Source organism: Lithobates pipiens, unplaced genomic scaffold (genome assembly GCF_037356315.1).
Source record: "Lithobates pipiens isolate NorthernLeopardFrog02 unplaced genomic scaffold, aLitPip1_a1.2 Scaffold_3, whole genome shotgun sequence".
Taxonomy (NCBI): Eukaryota; Metazoa; Chordata; class Amphibia; order Anura; family Ranidae; genus Lithobates; species Lithobates pipiens.
Window position 1 is genome coordinate 107497395 of NW_027507790.1, and position 18689 is coordinate 107516083.

An 18689-nucleotide genomic window follows, 5' to 3' on the forward strand; every position below is an offset into this window, starting at 1 on the left:
GCCTCGGCTTATACTCGGGTCGGCCTATACTCGAGTATATACGGTATATTAATTAATTTACATGTTAAAGAGGAAATAAACCCAGATGGGTTTACTTCCTCTTTCATTCCCTGCAAAGGCAAAGCATAATGGACTATGCATTGCATAGTAGTCCATTATGTGTCACTTACCTGACACAGGAGCCAGCGAAGTCACCGCTGTCCCCTGTAGTCCGGCGCATCCATCTTCTCGGTGGGTCTCGCCGTTCTGCCGCTGTCGTTCGCACGGGAGCCGCCAGGCGCAGCATATCGCCGTTGACGGCTGCGCACTCAGTGCGCCTGCGCGCCGCTGTCTACGGCACATGCGCCGTAGACAGCGGTGCCTGTCTTTCGCCAAATATCTCCTAAACCTTGTAGGTTTAGGAGATATTTCTTGACCTACAGGTAAGCCTTAATCTAGGCTTACCTGTAGGTTAAAGTGTGTTGTAAGGGTTTACAACCACTTTAATAGTTAATTTGTAACTTTTGGCTCCTGAATATTTGTGAAATATACAATGTGACCCGCCTACTGAAAAGTTTGGAGATGGTAAATGCTGGCTCCTTTTGTACATGGATTCTGACAATGTGTAACCATGTCGCCACTAGAGGGCAGTGTGACATTAGCTGCGGTCCCAGGAAGTGGAAGTTGTGGGTGACGTCTCTATAGTGAGGAAGGAGGTGGGTGACACACGTGTGTGATGTGTTGTGTGTATTTCGTGTATTGTACACTGGAGTGGATATACGTGTTTCATTCCTACTGTTTACTACAAGTCATGGCCTCTCCCCCAATACAATGACAATGCGTATCTTCCAATTGCTGTAAAACATATGAGTGTAATGATCACCCTGAGACTGGTGCAGGTATTGGTGCTTGTGTGTGGAGAGGTGTATACTGACAGACATCATACAGCAGTAAACAAGAACAAAGCTCATTTCTTCGAAACAAATATTGTGCAGCTAGAGCTGTCCTGTGGGGGGATGGGGGATCATTCACAGGGTGCAGAGATTTGTACACCATGAAAGACGTCTGTACCCGGGACTGATCGGTGTTTCCATACAATCATCTGTAGAATGATGGACATTGTGTGCCTGTATGCTGGGAATTAAGGATGAGCTCTGGCGTGTTTGCATGGTCCATTTGCAGAGCCTGCCAGGAAGTTGGCACAGCGCTGATCACAGGCAGTGAGACATTGTCCCGATGTGCGGCTGCAGAGACCGGGCAATGTCTCACTGCCTGTGATTAGCGCAGCACTGCGCCGACTTCCTGGCGGGCTCTGCACGTGGACTATGCGAACACGCCTGCTGGGAATCGTATATCTGAGTGTTTACCTGCATGTGGGGATGGATATGCACCCCAGGACCCAGACAGTTTGCATCCAGGTCCGCTCGTCCATCCCTACCCAGGTAAGCATTTGGATATGGAGTTATCAGCGTACAGCTGCAGCCTGTCTTTGCTCTGTGTAGGCAGCTGCAGGGATCAACGTGTTTTTTGTTTTTACAGTGTATGGCTCACTTTGCTTGTGGAAAGGCGTCCTTAAAGGGGGTGTAAACCCTCATGGTTTTTCACCTTAAAGCGGAGGTTCACACAAAAATGCAACTTCCGCTTTTCGGAACCCCCCCCCCCCCCCCCCCCCCAGTGTCACATTTAGGGATGAGCTCAGGCGCGTTCGCATGGAACACGTGCAGGAAGTGAGCACAGCGCTGCACTAATCACAGGCAGTGAGACATTGTCTCGATGTGTGGCTGCAGAGATCAGGCAGTGTCTCACTGCCCGTGATTAGCGCTGCGCTCACTTCCTGGCGGGTTCTGCACGTGTTCCATGCGAACACGCCTGAGCTTATCCCTAGTCACATTTGGCAACTTTCAGGGGGGTGCAGATACCTGTATAATACAGGTATCTGCACCCACTTCTGGGCATGGACTCCTTCGGGAGTTGCTCCCCTTCCCGCACCCCCCGCTGTCTCCTGGGAAACACACAGGTTCAGGAACATAGCCGGGACTTGCGCAGTAGGGAACCGGGAAGTAAAGCTGCAGCGCTTCACTTTCTGATTCCCTCACCTAGGATGGTGGCAGCAGCTAAGAGCCGAGCGATTGATCGGCTTCGGCTGCCGACTTCGCTGGACCGTGGAACAGGTAAGTGTCCATTTATTAAAAGTCAGCAGCTGCAGTATTTGAAGCTACTGGCTTTTAATATTTTTTTTTTTTTTTGAGTGGACCCCCAATTTAATGTATTAATGTGAACAACCTCCGTTCATGCTGCAGCGCGCCCCCCCCCCCCTGTTTTCCTTACCTGAACCCAGTCTTTTTATCCCCAGGGACGAGCACACCAGGTCTAGCTGGTGTCTCGTGTCCTGATTGGATAGATTGATAGCAGCGCAGCCATTGGTTCCTGCCGCTGTCAATCAAATCCAGTGACGTGGGCGCTGGGCCGAGTCCTGCTTTCTGTGTCAGTATTGGGAGCGCGCCTGCACGGGTCTCCTGAAGGAGAGTGTTTTTCTGATGGGGCACTCAAGAGGAGGAGGATCAGGGCCACTCTGTGCTTAACCAACTGCACAGTGGAGGCAAATGTATATATTTTTTATTTATTTTTTTATATTAAGAACCTTTAGTAACCCTTTAAAGCAGAACCATACTTTCTGAAATACTGCTTTACCTTCCAGTGATGCAGCAGTTACACCCCTAATTAGCCACTGCCAACTTCTCCCCGACTACTTCTGGATGCTGGGATTTCAGCCTGCCTCTTGATTGGTCAGTGGTGGAATGACATCATCCCACGCATGCACATGGGTGTTAGGCCGCGTACACACGGGCGGATTGTCTGGCCAACTAAATTCGTCAGACAATCCGACAGACAATCCGTCCTACTTTTGAATGAACGGACCACACACGATGAGCAGACAGTCCGCCGAAAGCATGCGCGATGACATGTACGGCACGTACGACGGGACTAGAAATTCGACGTCCAATACACTGCAATGCAACCTTCGGCCGTGTAAATCCTTTCTGAGCATGCGCCATACTTAGTCCGTCGAACTAGCCTACTCACGAGCGGACTGTCCGCTGAAACCAAGTTTGGACGGACTGTATTACGGAAATTCCGAAAGACTTAGTCCGCCAGACTGTCCGCTGAAAAAGTCCACTGAAGCCCACACACGAGCGGATTGTCCGCTGAAACACGTTTCAGCGGACTAAGTTGGACAGACAGTCCGCCCGTGTGTACGTGGCCTTAGTCTTTTTTTTTTTTTTTTTTGTAGTACAGCTGCAGTGTGCATGTTGAGCTGCCCTTACACACCCCAATGAGTAGGCAGGTAAGTGATTGTTATTGCAGAAGAGCTATTGCATGTCTCTTACGCAATGTAGAGCTATCTGCTCACAATTATTTAAATGATTACTTCACCTTTTGAAAACATGTTCCACCCCTCCCCCTGTAACAGCAGACGGGGAATGTTCTCCCCGCACGCGCTGTCACAATTAAAAAACATGGCTTTGCCCACACAGCTGTGTCATTCATTCACAGTTTTCAAGTACCATAATCCACTGGGGCAGATGACTTGTACTTCTGAATGACTTCTGAGGTCGCTGGTAAATGCCCTTGTAGTTTATTCACAAGCCCTGCAGCTTTCAAACTGACAGCCCTATGGAGGTATGGGATGATCTGTGGGAGTGGATAACCCAGCCCAGAGCTCATTGGTGTAAAAAGATTGTAAATTTGGAGTTTCGCTAGAGAAGTTCGGAGAACACCTGAGCTGATCTTTGGTTGTCACCCAGGCTGCGCTTCCAACATGTCTGTCTTTGTTCAACTCTATTACATGGTGGATTAATAAACACAGTATTTTACACAATGAAGATTAGGTTCTTTGTGCTTTTTTTCAGCTCACAGGAGGTGACAGACACTGTGATTCTGACAAGATCACCAGGTATTTTCTATACTTGCTCTTAGCTTGAAAAATAAAAACGTAGGCCCCTTTTTACACGGGTGACATCCAGTCTGATCAGTGGGGAATCCATGAACATACGTTTGCCACATCCATGTTAGTTCAGTGTTGACTGCATTCATAAACCAGAGTTTTCTGGACCCTTGGATATATGGGCAGCCGAATGTAAACTGACATTCATCCATTTACATTAGACTACCTGTGATCCAGAAAAATGGAAATGGAAGCAGACCTCAATTTTTTTTTTCCTGACTTGTACAGACATGGAAGTAGCTGGATGTAAACAAATGCCATCCATTTACATGCACCTGATCATATACTTGCATGTTGCTTCCGATTGGGCTTGCCTGAAAGACTTACAGGTAAACCTGATCGGACCATACATGTGAAATAATGCACATTCCCTATTTCCTCTCTCTAATTTTAATACTTAAAGGGGTTGTAAAGTAATTTTTTATTTTTTTTAAATGACAAACATGTTATACTTACCTCCACTGTGCAGCTCGTTTTGCACAGGGTGGCCCCGAACCTGCTCTTCTGGGGTCCCTCGGCGGCTGTCTCTGCTTCCTCCTGCAAGTACTTCTCACGTTCATGTGAGCTCCCTCGCATGGTGAGAATTACCTGCGGGGCGCGCTCCCGTGATACAGCCGGTGGCTGTGATTGACAGGAGTGCAAGCCAATGGCTGCACTGCTTTCAATCCATCCAATCCAGCCAATCAGCGGCCAGGCTGAGCGGGGAAGAGGGCGTCGGGGGCGAGCGCCCGACTTTCCAGGGGTCAGGTAAGTAAAACGGGGGGCTGAGGGCGCCGGCACTGTGAGATGTTTTTTCACCTTAATGCATAGAATGCATTAAGGTGAAAAAATATTTACCTTTACAAACCCTTTAAAGTGGGGAAAAAAGGCTAACAATAAGTGGTGTTAAAATTCCCTCCTCCTACCTGTTCTGCATAGTCTTTAGCAGGGTGAATTTGATTTAAATCACCAGTAAAAAGGCTTGATTTAAATCAACTCAATCATAATTTTTAAAGGGCGATTGTCATCTCTATCCCACAGCGGCTCCTCCTCTGACCCGCTGTTGACTCACCGACAGTCCAATTTACTTTAATGGGACGGCAGTGACACAGAGAGGTGAGGGATTTGGTGGCAGCAGATGAATGGATGCCCACTATCAGGCGCTACCATGGTGGATCTGAAATGACAGGTACTCTTTAAATGTAAGCACTTATTCTTGCTGGTAGTTAGAATCTTTTAATATTTGCAAACAAAATGAAGGTTTCCTATTTAGAATAATGAGCTGTCAGGTTAGTAAAACAGCGATATCAGAAACGATTCAATCATACAGTTTGTAATAATTGTACAGTGCCTTGCGAAAGTATTCGGCCCCCTTGAACTTTTCAACCTTTTGCCACATTTCAGGCTTCAAACATAAAGATATAAAAATTTAATTTTTTGTGAAGAATCACCAACAAGTGGGACACAATTGTGAAGTGGAACGAAATCTATTGGATTTTCGAAACCTTTTTAACTAATAAAAAAATGAAAAGTGGGGTGTGCAAAATTATTTGGCCCCCTTGCGTTAATACTTTGTAGAGCGATTACAGCTGCAAGTCGCTTGGGTTATGTCTCTATCAGTTTTGCACATCGAGAGACTGAAATTCTTGCCCATTCTTCCTTGCAAAACAGCTCGAGCTCAGTGAGGTTGGATGGAGAGCGTTTGTGAACAGCAGTTTTCAGCTCTTTCCACAGATTCTCAATTGGATTCAGGTCTGGACTTTGACTTGGCCATTCTAACACCTGGATACATTTATTTGTGAACCATTCCTTTGTAGATTTTGCTGTATGTTTGGGATCATTGTCTTGTTGGAAGATAAATCTCCGTCCCAGTTTCAGGTCTTTTGCAGACTCCAACAGGTTTTCATCCAGAATGGTCCTGTATTTGGCTGCATCCATCTTCCCCTCAATTTTAACCATCTTCCCTGTCCCTGCTGAAGAAAAGCAGGCCCAAACCATGATGCTGCCACCACCATGTTTGACAGTGGGGATGGTGTGTTGAGGGTGATGAGCTGTGTTGCTTTTACGCCAAACATATCATTTTGCATTGTGGGCAAAAAGTTCGATTTTGGTTTCATCTGACCAGAGCACCTTCTTCCACATGTTTGGTGTGTCTCCCAGGTGGCTTGTGGCAAACTTTAGACAAGACTTTTTATGGATATCTTTGAGAAATGTGTTTCTTCTTGCCACTCTTCCATAAAGGCCAGATTTGTACAGTGTACGACTGATTGTTGACCTATGGACAGACTCTCCCACCTCAGCTGTAGTTCTCTGCAGTTCATCCAGAGTGATCATGGGCCTCTTGGCTGCATCTCTGATCAGTCTTCTCCTTGTCTGAGCTGAAAGTTTAGAGGGACGGCCAGGTCTTGGTAGATTTGCAGTGGTCTGATACTCCTTCCATTTCAAAATGATCGCTTGCACAGTGCTCCTTGGGATGTTTAAAGCTTGGGAAATCTTTTTGTATCCAAATCCGGCTTTAAACTTCTCCACAACAGTATTACGGACCTGCCTGGTGTGTTCCTTGGTCTTCATGATGCTCTCTGCGCTTTCAACAGAACCCTGAGACTATCACAGAGCAGGTGCTCCCTCCCCATCCCTCTGGCTGCCACACTCTGACACAAGGAAGCTTGAGCATCTTTATCGTGGGCTGTGCAGCAAATGTTTTAAACACCACTCATAGTAAAGGTGGCCATAGGAGGTTCCAATCTCTCCTGGTTCAGCAGGGACCGGATGAGGTTCGAAACACGTTGGGCAGCCTGATTATACCAAAGTTGATTGATTGATCAACTTTGGTACAACCAGCCTGTCACATTTTTCATGTGATTACTGCCAGAGACTGAAGCCAAGAAAGGTCAAGGCAAGGGACTTGCAGGCTTTGTGTGTTCTTGAAAATGTACCCCTTTCACACTGGAGGCATTTTTCAGGCGCTTTGGCGCTAAAAGTAGCACCTGTAAAGCGCCTGAAAAAAGCCTCATCTGCAATCCCATTGTGAAAGCCTGAGTGCTTTCACACTGGGGCACTGCGCTAGCGGGACATTAAAAAAAAGTCCTGCAAGCAACATCTTTGAGGCACTTTAAGAACGGTGTATACACCGCTCCTAAGGCGCTCCCGGCCATTGAAATCAATGGGCACCACCTCTGCAGCAGCGCTTTTAACCCTTTATTCGGGCACTAGCGGGGGTTAAAAGCACCACAGAAACAATGGTAAAGTCCCGCTAAAACTATTAGCGCTTTACCGCTGACGCCCAGCGTGGGCAGTGTGAAGGGGCTCTTAATTTTAGTTAGGCAGGTATGAACTGTCTACTAAAAAGTAATCTTGCGCTAAGAGTGCCACTAAATTAAGAAATGACAACAGTATTTACCAATACCTAAACGCCTGCTATTATCACCACATCCAGCACCTGGCAGGCTTGATTCTATCACCGCTGTAACTATGCCCTATGCGTTTCATCAAAAATGCATAGGGCAGAGCTACAGTAGTGATGTTATCACACTCGCCGGGGGGTTCTGGATGCTATATCTGTGACATGCTGACTTGCTTTTTACGATATGTGGGTCCGATAATACTGCACCATGAGCAATTCTTCTTCTTTTATGTGGTGTATGCTGTGTGCTTGATCGATGGAATATCTTAAAGTATAACTAAAGGCAAAACCTTTTTTTTCCAGTTTTGGACAGAGTGGAGAAGGATTGGAACCTCTGTCAGTTTTTATTGCTGTCTGCGCCTCTGTTAGGGAGATTTATCCTCTGTTTGTCTTGTTTACCATTATCATTGAAAGTGAAAGTAAAAGAAAATCACAAATTTTGGGTTGTTCTAAGAAAAGTAATCTTCCAATGGGGACACTAGTTCTGGTGACCTGGGGGTCCCCAAGGAATTCCCTATATTTGAGGGGATTTCTACTTGCTTCCTTTTTCGTTATGGGACAGGAAGTGAAGAGATGTCTCTGCAATGGGACAAAGGTGGCAAAAATAAACGTTCCATGGGGATATAACGCTCCCTTCCTCTATCCAAAATGAAAAAAGAAGTTTCCCTTTTGTTCACTGACTGACACAGCTCCATTAATCTTGACCATAGGGTTGTCACGCCATCTTTAGGAGAGGACTAGGCAGAACATGGTATACATGTGAAAAAACAGAACTTTACAGTTCTGCCCAGGGGGCGGTCCCTCCAGTAACATCCCCTCAGCCTGGCTCCTGCAGCCCAGTTTTTTTATGCCTAGTGAAGGAGATGGACCTAGGAACCCTTTGGGACCATCGGTCCTGGGATTTTTTTGCAGAGGTTTGCCTTTTGCGCAAGATTTTTGGATCATGTGATCTACTATCAACAGCCGGCTGGGTGACAGGCTGGATACCCTTATCCTTGTAGTCTCCTCAGCCTGACCATCAAGCTTGTGCAGACCATAGCTACGTGCTGGGTCGACCACGACATGCCCCTCAGGCTCCAAGGGGCGGCCGGTGAGCGCAGCGCTCTGGGGCACACATATGACCAGGCTACTGATGTCTGTGTCTCAGTGTGCCGTGGCCAGCAGCCACCCCATACTCTCCGGGAGTGGGTCTGTGATGGGATGTCCCCAGCTCATCCAGATGGTAAGTATAGCTCTCCCTGCCTCGGCGGGGTTGACCAGCTGGGCATTCCCTGGGAGGTTGATTCGGTCCCTCTCCTCCCTCTCTTCTCTCTCTGTCCCTATCTCCCCCCCCCCCCCTGTGGGGGATGCTGCATGATGGGCTGCTGAGCGGTGTGTGTGGCTATAGCCATAGGTTGCCCGGGGGGCTCTCACCTGGATGTGGGCTGCGCTGGGTGTCAGTGGTCTACCCACTGGGTGTCTGGAGGGCTGCATATGCTGATCGCCATAGAGCTGTTCTGCCACCATTTTCACTGTCTTTTCCCTGTGTACAGTTGTTTGTCGGCCATGTTGGTGTGCCTCAGTGGAAAGTATGATCAGGAGCCATTTTGCTGTAGTTTGGCGGCCATTTTCCCTGTGATTATGCCCCTTATACTGGGCGGCCATTTTGTTGTAGCCCAGTGCGTTTTTCGTGCTTGGCGCTGGTCCCTGCTGCTTAGAACAGCGCGGTTTCTCACTCAGGACACCTGGGAGCTGACACAGGATGCAGACACTTGTAGCTGAACGGCGCAGAACTCGGTCAGGGTGCTGAGTCCTGCGGTGGGGGCCCCTTAGTCTGCAGCCGCTAGGAGGGTAGGACTGTGCACCTGTCCTAAGTCCCTAAGGGTGGCAGACAGGGTGAGTCAGCATGGCTTCAGAAACTGATGTTTCTTCCCCCGAACTCCCTGCAATTGCAACCGGCTTGTCTGCAAACAGTGCAGTGCCTTTGGACGCTTTGTCGGCGGTCCTTAAAACATTAGTTGCAAAGGTGCCCCTGCCCCCCCCCCCTTCCTCTGGGGAGAGCTCTGACACAGACTCAGGCCCCTGCTCTGTTGTTTGAGATGACTCTGACCAGGACCGATCGGACAGTGAGGATGAGTCCCCGTCCGGGTCCGCGCAAGAAAAGCGCTAGTTGGAGCACTTATCACAGCTGTGCATGATACCCTGAAGATTCAGGATACAGCAGGTCCTTCTGCTGAAGTAGTTGTCCCTTTTGGGTCCCGTAAGCCAGCCCGGGCACCGAAGGTATTTCCATATCTGACTTATTTCGATAAGTTCATATACAAGGAATGGGGGCGACCGCAGCGGACCTTTTCGGTCCCAAAAAGCATGGCGGTGTGTTACCCCTTTGTGGAGAGCCTTCTTAAATAATGGTTGGCTCCTCCAGTCATGGACCCCCCCAGTATCTCGGTTAAATAAAGTAACCGCGATCCCGGTGAGGACCCCACGGGCAGGAAGGCCGAGGCAGTGGCCCATTCCTTATTTACGGTTGTGGGGTCAGCAATACGACCAGTACTGGCCACAGCACTTGTGTTGCAGACACTTACTGAATGGGCAAAACTTTTGCACCACGAATTGGAGGAGCAGCAGGCTACTCCCGTCTGCGTGGAACTAGCAGACCAGTTAAACACTCCCAGTCTGGAACCGCAAGTCTAACAAGCCTGCGAGCAAAAGTGCTAACGCATGAAGGTTTGCCCCCACCGTCATACGGATGGGGGGTTCCCTTCAGGAGTTTGCAGCCCGGTGGGCCTCTTGGCTATCTAACCAATACGAACTGATTTCCTCTGGCTACAAGATGGAGTTCCTCTCTTGGCCACCAAACCGATTCTTCCCCTCCAGCATACCCTTATTCCCGGCTCGCTGGGAGGCCCTATTGGGGGCAGTATGGGACCTGCTAAGCCGCAGGGTGATAGTGCCTGTTCCGAGCTCGGAAAGGTTCCAGGGATTCTACTCCATTCTGTAGTCCCCAAAAAAGGAAGGGGTGCATCCAATCTTGGACCTAAAAGCCTCAATTGCTTTGTTAACCACTTAAGCCCCGGACCAATTGTCAGCCTAAGGACCAGAGGTCTTTTTACAATTTCGCACTTCATTGCTTTAACTGGTAATTGCGCGGTCATGCAATGTTGTACCCAAACTAAATTTGCGTCCTTTTCTTCCCACAAATAGAGCTTTCTTTTGATGGTATTTGATTGCCTCTGTGATTTTTTATTTTTTGCGGAAGAAGACCGAAAATTTTGAAAAAAAAAATATATTTTCTAATTTTGTTATAAGAAAAATCTAATAAACTCAATTGTAGTCATATATTTAGGCCAAAATGTATTCAGCCACATGTCTTTAGTAAAAAAAAAAAGTCAATAAGCGTATATTTATTGGTTTGCACAAAACTTATAGCGTCTACAAACTAGAGTACATTTTCTGGAATTTACACAGCTTTTAATTTATGACTCCCTATCTCATTTCTTGAGGTGCTAAAATGGCAAGGCAGTACAACCCCCCCCCCCCCTTCCAAATGACCCCATTTTGGAAAGTAGACACTCCAAGGAAATTGCTGAGAGGCATGTTGGGCCCATTGAATATTTTTATTTTTATCGCATGTGATTGAATAATGGCAAAAAAACAATTTTTACAAGAAGTTGTCACTAAATGATATATTGCTCACATATGCCATGGTTATATGTGGAATTGCACCCCAAAATACATTTTTGCTGCTTCTCCTGCGTATGGGTATACCACATGTGTGGGACTTTTTGGGAGCCGAGCCGTGTACGGCACCCCAAAAACCAATCACTGCCTTCAGGATTTCTAACGGTGCAAATTTTTGATTTCACTCCTCACTACCTATCACAGTTTTGAAGGCCATAAAATGCCAAAATAGCACAAACCCCCCCCCCCCCAAAATGACCCAATTTTGGAAAGTAGACACCCTAAGCTATTTGCTGAGAGGCATGTTTATATTTTGCCACAAGTTGCGGGAATATCACAAACTTTTTTTTTTTGCACAAAGTTGTCACTAAATGATATATTGCTCATATTGCATCAATTTTTGATTTCACTCCGCATTACCTATCACTACCTATCACAGTTTTGAAGGCCATAAAATGCCAAGGTGGCACAAAACCTCCCCAAATGACCCCATTTTGGAAAGTAGGCACTCCAAGCTATTTGCTGAGAGGCATGTTGAGCCCATTGAATATTTTTTTTGTCCCAAGTGATTGAATAATGATAAAAAAAAAAGTTGTCACTAAATGATATAGTGCTCATACATGCCATGGTCATATGTGGAATTGCACCCCAAAATACATTTTGCTGCTTCTCCTGAGTATGGGGATACCACATGTGTGGCACTTTTTGGGAGCCTACCCGCGTACAGGGCCCCGAAAACCAGTCACCGCCTTCAGGATTTCTAAGGGCGCAAATTTTTGATTTCACTCCTCACTACCTATCACAGTTTCGAAGGCCATAAAATGCCAAGATAACACAAACCTCCCCCAAATGACCCCATTTTGGAAAGTAGACTCCCCAAGCTATTTGCTGAGAGTCATGGTGAGTATTTTACATTTATCAGTTGTTTTTGAAAATGAAGAAAGTAAAGAAAAAAACATATTTTCTTTTTTCAATTTTCAAAGCTTTGTGACAACAATCGAGACCAGCAAAATACTCACCATACCTCTCAGCAAATAGCTTGGGGTGTCTACTTTCCAAAATGGGGTCGTTTGAGGGAGGGGGGGGGGGTGTTTGTGCCATCTGGGCATTTCATGGCCTCTGTGATTGGCAGTGAGAAGTGAAAAAATTTACACCCTTAGAAAGCCTTAAGGTGGTGTTTGGTTTTTGGGGTCCTATACGTGGCTAGGCTCCCAAAAATTCTCACGTGTATCCCCATACTCGGGAGCAGCAACAGAATGTATTTTGGGGTGTAATTCCACATATGCCCATGGCATGTTTGAGCAATATATCATTTAGTGAAAAAAAAGATTTTTTTTTTTTTTTCTCACAACGTGTGTCAAAATATAAAATATTCCATGGACTCGACATGCCTCTCGGCAAATAGCTTGAGGTGTCTACTTTCCCAAATGGGGTCATTTGGGGGGGGGGGGGGGGTGTTTTGAACTGTCCTGGCATTTTATGCACGACTTATAAAAGCTTATGTCACACATCACCCACTCTTCTAACCACTTGAAGACAAAGCTCTTTCTGACACTTTTTGTTTACATGAAAACATTTTTTTTTGTTTGCAAAAAGGAAAGTTACATTGAACCTCCAAACATTATACATTTTTTTTAAAGCAAAGGCCTTACAGATTAAAATGGTGGGTGTTGCATTTTTCTTTTCCACACAGTATTTGCGCAGTGATTTTTCAAACACATTTATTTGGGGAAAAAAATACACTTTTTTTTTACATTTTAATGCACTAAAAAATACTATATTGCCCACATTTTTGATGAAATAAACAAGATGATCTTAGGCCGAGTACATGTATACCAAACCCGACATGCTTTAAAATTGCGTACAGACACGCAGTGGCGACAAACTACATACATTTTTAAAGCCTTTACAGGTTACCACATTAGATTTGCAGAGGAGTTCTGCTGCTAAAATTACTGCCCTCGATCTGATACCTCACATGCATGGTGCATTAGCTGTTTACATATGACGCCATTATTTATTTTGCTTTTTTATTTTATTTTTAAACTCTTCCTTCCATTTTTTTTTTTTTTTTTCATTTTTATTGTTATCCTAGGGTATGTAAATATCCCCTATGATAGCAATAGGTAGTGACAGGTACTCCTTTTATTTTTTTTGAAAAAATTGGGGTCTATTAGACCCTATATCCTTCTTCTGCCCTCAAAGCATCTGACCACACCAAGTTCAGTGTGATAAAATGCTTTCCCAATGGCGCGGTTTATATCCGGGAGGAGCTGTTTATATCCCTCCCACTGCTGTAAAAGCAGTCTAGAGGCTAATTAGCTGCTAGGATTGCTTTTACATGAAAGCCGATCACTGGCTGAAAAGATTAATACCAAGTTGATACCTAAACCCGCAGGCATCATTCTGGTATAACCATTCAAAGTCCAGCAACATACCAGTATGTTGCTGGTCCTTGTTGGACATATATTGTAATCCTTCTTTTTTTTTTTTCATGCAGCCTGTTGGCTGAACGAAAAAAAGAGATTGATTGGTGGGTATGCCCACCATTAGAATACCTCCTTTCATCCACCCACTTCTAATGATGGGCATACATGCACCATTTATATATGCCGAAGAATGGGGGCATCCTCCCGCAAAAGTTATGCCACGTACACACGGTCGGACTTTTCCACGGGCAAGCCTCCATTGGAATTTCGACTGTATGCACGTGGCATTAGGAGCAAATCGCTCCTCCACCCCTGCTGCCCCCATGCTTCGGCATATATGCTCTTCTTTTTTTTTTTTTTTTTAACTGTGGTGGTGAAATCACCTCCTACAGCGCTGGAGTCACGGCTTTATGTATCGTAGGAGCAAACGATGTTGCTGTCAAGATAAATAAATCCATGCTGCAACTGAATGGCGTACCTGCTAAGCAAATTATGGTTAACATTACAGTATAACAGTAAGACCTGACCTTACCATACCTGCAAAGCAAATACCAAAAAAAACAAAAAAATTTTTTAACGCAACCTGTGCCTAAAATATATATACTGAAGCATGGGGGCATCCTCCCGCAAAAAAAGTTATGCCGCGTACACGCGGTCTGACTTTTCCACGGGCAAGCCTCCGTCGGAATTTCGACCGTATGTATGCGGCATTAGGAGCAAAATCGCTCCTCCGCTCCTGCTGCCCCCATGCTTCGGCACATATGCCTGTGGTGGTGAAATCACCTCCTACAGCACTGGAGTCACGGCTTTATGTATCGTAGGCGCAAACGATGTTGCTGTCAAGATAAATAAATCCATGCTGCAACTGAATGGCGTACCTGCTAAGCAAATTATGGTTAATATTACAGTATAACAGTAAGACCTTACCTTCCCATACCATACCTGCAAAGCAAATACCAAAAAAAACATAGTAAAAAAAAAAAAAAACAACATTTTTTAACGCAACCTGTGCCTAAAATATATATCGCTCCTCCGCTCCTGCTGCCCCCATGCTTCGGCACATATGCCTGTGGTGGTGAAATCACCTCCTACAGCACTGGAGTCATGGCTTTATGTATCGTGGGAGCAAACACTGTTGTTGTCAAGATAAATAAATCCGTGCTGCAGCTGAATGGTGCACCAGAAAACAAAAAAATGGTTAACAATAAAACAAAGTAAACAGTAAGGTATAAAAAAATTACAGTGGGGATTGAAAGTTTGGGCACCCCAGGTAAAAATGTGTATTAATGTGCATAACAAAGCCAAGGAAAGATGGAAAAATCTCCAAATGGCATCAAATTACAGATTAGACATTCTTATAATATGTCAAAAAAGTTAGATTTTATTTCTATCATTTACACTTTCAAAATTACAGAAAACAAAAAAATGGCGTCTGCAAAAGTTTGGGCACCCTGCAGAGTTCATATCTTGTACTGCCCCCTTTGGCAAGCATAACAGCTTGTAAACACTTTTTGTAGCCAGCCAAGAGTCTTTCAATTCTTGTTTGAGGTATCTTTGCCCATTCTTCCTTACAAAAGTGTTCCAGTTCTTTGAGATTTCTGGGCTGGCTGTCATGCACTGCTCTTTTAAGGTCTATCCATAGATTTTCAATAATGTTGAGGTCAGGAGATTGTGAAGGCCATGGCAAAACCTTCAGTTTCCACCTCTTGATGTAATCCCCTGTGGATTTTGAGGTGTGTTTAGGATCATTATCCATTTGTAGAAGACATTCTCTCTTTAACTTAAGCTTTTTCACAGATGGCATCAAGTTACCATCCAAAATTTGCTGAAATTTTATTGAATCCATATTTCCTTCTACTCGTGAAATGTTCCCTGTGCCACTGGCTGCAATACAACCCCAAAGCATGATTGATCCACCCCCATGCTTAACAGTTGGACAGAGGTTCTTTTCATTAAATTCTGTGCCCTTTCTTCTCCAAACGTACCTTTGCTCATTCCGGCCAAAAAGTTCTATTTTAACCTCATCGGTCCACAGAACTTGTTTCCAAAATGCCTCAGGCTTGTCTATATGTTCATTTGCAAGGTTCAAACACTGATTTTTTGTGGTGTGGGCGTAGAAGAGGTTTTCTTCTGATGACTCTTCCATGAAGACCATATTTGTACAAGTATCTCTTTATAGTGGAATAGTGTACCACAACACCAGTGCCTGCCAGATCTTTCTGTAGGGATCGTGCAGTCAAACGTGGGTTTTGAATTGCTTTTCTCACAATCCTGCAAGCTGTTCTGTCTGATATTTTTCTTTGGTCTTCCAGATCTTGCTTTAACTTCCACTGTTCCTGATGACTGCCATTTCTTATTAATAATAGTCATAATAAAACCTCGCAGAATAGAATACAGTAAAAAAAAAAAAAGCAACAATAGAGAGAGGGAGAGAACAATAAAATGACAACTATTTTTTGATAACTATCTTTTATATTTATTTTTCTTACACTTTTTTTATTTTTTGTAACTAATTGTAACAACTGTAACGGTTCGGGTCTCTCAAAATGCTATGGCATCTTGGGAGACCCTGTGTAAGTGTGTCCTAGTCTGTGAAATGCTGTACCCTATGCTAAAACTTCACTAGTGTGTGGTAGCGTTCAAAACATTTACCAATGCAAAGACCAGGATTGTCAGGACAGCGTGGACAATAACGGGTGTCACGCCTATATCCACGCTTGGTACAGACACGACATCTTCTTTGGGGGGCTCGTTGGGTAGGGGTACTCTGGAGGACATACGAAAAATGCCTCTCATGCAGCCGGCTTACTGCATTTGGTTGGGAATGGTGAGGTGCAGAACCGTCTGGATACAGAAGGTCTGTGACAATCTCTTCCTGGAATGTAAGGAAGGATAAAGTCCCGCCTGAAACTCTGTATAGCACATAAGCGTTCAGCAAAGCCAATTGAAATAAGTAAACTGACACTTTTTTGTACCAGCGCCTGGCCTTACGGGCAACTAGATATGGCGCCAACAACTGGTCGTTGAGGTCCACCCCTCCCATATTTTGGTTATATTCGTGGACACAGAGGGGTTTCTCCACAACACCAGTCCCCGTAGTAATTTGGACTGTTGTGTCTGCATGAAGGGAGGTAAGAACGAAAACATTCTTATCATCCCTCCACTTCATAGCGAGCAAGTTATTACACTGCAAGCAGGCTCTCTCCCCCAGCATAAGACGAGAATATACAATCTGCTGGGGAAAGCCCCGGCGATTAGGTCCCACGGTGCCACATGCTCCAATCTGCTGATCAAACAAATGACTAAACAGTGGCACGCTTGTGTAATAATTGTCCACGTACAAGTGGTACCCCTTTCCGAATAAGGGTGACACCATATTCCACACTGTCTTGCCAGTGCTCCCTATGTAATCTGGGCAGTTCTCCGGCTCTACGTAACTATCTTTTCCCTCGTAAACCGTAAAGCTCCATGTATAGCCTGTTGCCCTGTCACAGAACTTATAGAGCTTGACACCGTATCTGGACAAGCTTGCTGGGAAGGTACTGTTTGAAAGACAAGCGGCCAGAAAATTTAATCAGGGACTCATCAACGCAGACAACTTGATCGGGAGTAAACAAGGCTGTAAAGCTTTGGATGAAGTGGTTTATGAGGGACCGAATTTTGTAGAGCCAATCGTATTCAGGGTCTCCACGAGGACGACAAAGTTCATTGTCGTTAAAGTGCATGAACCGAAAGATTTGCTCGTATCGTTTCCTGGACATGGAGGCAGAGAACACGGGCATATGGTCAATTGGGCGCGTGAACCTATACGTCCGCAACGACTTGAATTAATGTATGCCCATGTTAAGGGAAAGGCCCAGAAAGGTCTTAAATTCGGAAACCGTAATTGTATTCCAATCTCTGGCAAGGGAAGGCAACTGGGTATTAGCGGCGATGTGTTGACCAGCATATAAATTAGTTTGGTCCACAATAAATATATAGAGATCTTCTGTGAAAAATGGCAATAAAAAGCAAGTGGCGTAAAATCAGCTGTTTCCACCTGAATGGCAGGCCAGTGAATGAGGGAAGTACGGGTTCTGCAGAAGTGTTGGGCAACCAATCAGGATTGGCAAATTCTACAGGACACTATGGGAACGACGGGCCTGCCTTTTTCGTCTTCTTGGTGGCAGCGGGACACTACTTGTGCTTGCCACATCGCCAGCTTGAACTGCACTTATGGGACTCGCCATGTCACCAAGTGTTACTGCAGTGCTGGATGTACGGCCGCTGGTGCTTGCTAGTTCACCAGAAGGAATAGCGGCGCTAGTACTGGCTCTTTGCTCCATGCGAGGGACCTGCGGTTCTTGCACCTCAACAACATCAGAAGATTGGGATCGGGTACACCTGTCCTTAGCAGAGACCTCACTTTCGTTGCCAGAGCTATCGGTCATGGAGCCACTGTCGTCCGCAGGATCGTATTCTGAGCCTGAATCTGACAGATGAGTGACCCCCACTATCTGTCATGCTCAGAAACGTGTAGGCCTCTTCACTAGTGTACCTTCGGTTTGCTATTTTTGGGCTCTAAATTTACTGGTACAACTAGTGAGATTCAGCAACTGTATAAAACGCTGCCCAAAAAAAACTGTTAGCGATCGCAGGGATCAGGCCTGACTCTGCGAATGCTGCAGTTATGTGTGGTGTGTTTTGTAAGTGACAGTGATCGATCGATACTGCACTTGGGTGGGCTGGGCTGGGTGGAGGGGCAAAACGCAGGTGCTAGCAGGTATCTGGGCTGATCCCGCTAACAATGCGTTTTTTGGAACCCTAAACTGCTGGGGACGCTAGTATAGATCTGATCAGATCAGATACTATACCACTAAGGGAGGTGTATGCTTTGTGTGTGGGTGTTAGCAGTACTGGCACTAACCTGACGCTGCCTTGGGCGACGCAGACCCTATCTGACCCTAAAACCTAATTGATATCACCGGGCGATCAGGGGGTTAAACCTTTATTGCGTAATAAATGGCGGGTGCCCTGATGCTATAAAAAGCAAACTAACCAGTGTCACCCATAACACTTATACGGTGATCACTGGTGAAAGGGTTAACTAGGGGCAATCAGGGGGTTAAAACCTTTATTAGGTAATATATATAGGTACCTGACGCTATATAAAAACCTGACTGGGAACCTAAATAACTAACTGGCTAACCAGCATCACCAGTGACACTTATACGGTGATCACTGGTGAAAGGGT

General features: G+C 45.6%; 1 protein-coding gene across 2 annotated transcripts in view; it reads left to right on the forward strand.

The window, feature by feature from the left end:
• The first annotated feature begins 632 nt into the window (after positions 1-632).
• CUNH5orf63 (chromosome unknown C5orf63 homolog) overlaps positions 633-18689 on the forward strand; it is a 176313-nt gene continuing 158256 nt past the window's right edge. Inside the window, exons 1-2 of one of the 2 annotated variants that reach the window (XM_077462154.1) lie at positions 651-695; positions 3891-3934. The gene's annotated coding sequence lies outside the window, so the exon portion shown is untranslated. Of the gene's footprint in view, positions 696-3890; positions 3935-18689 lie in introns of both variants that reach the window. The other variant, XM_077462155.1, reaches the window with a different exon arrangement.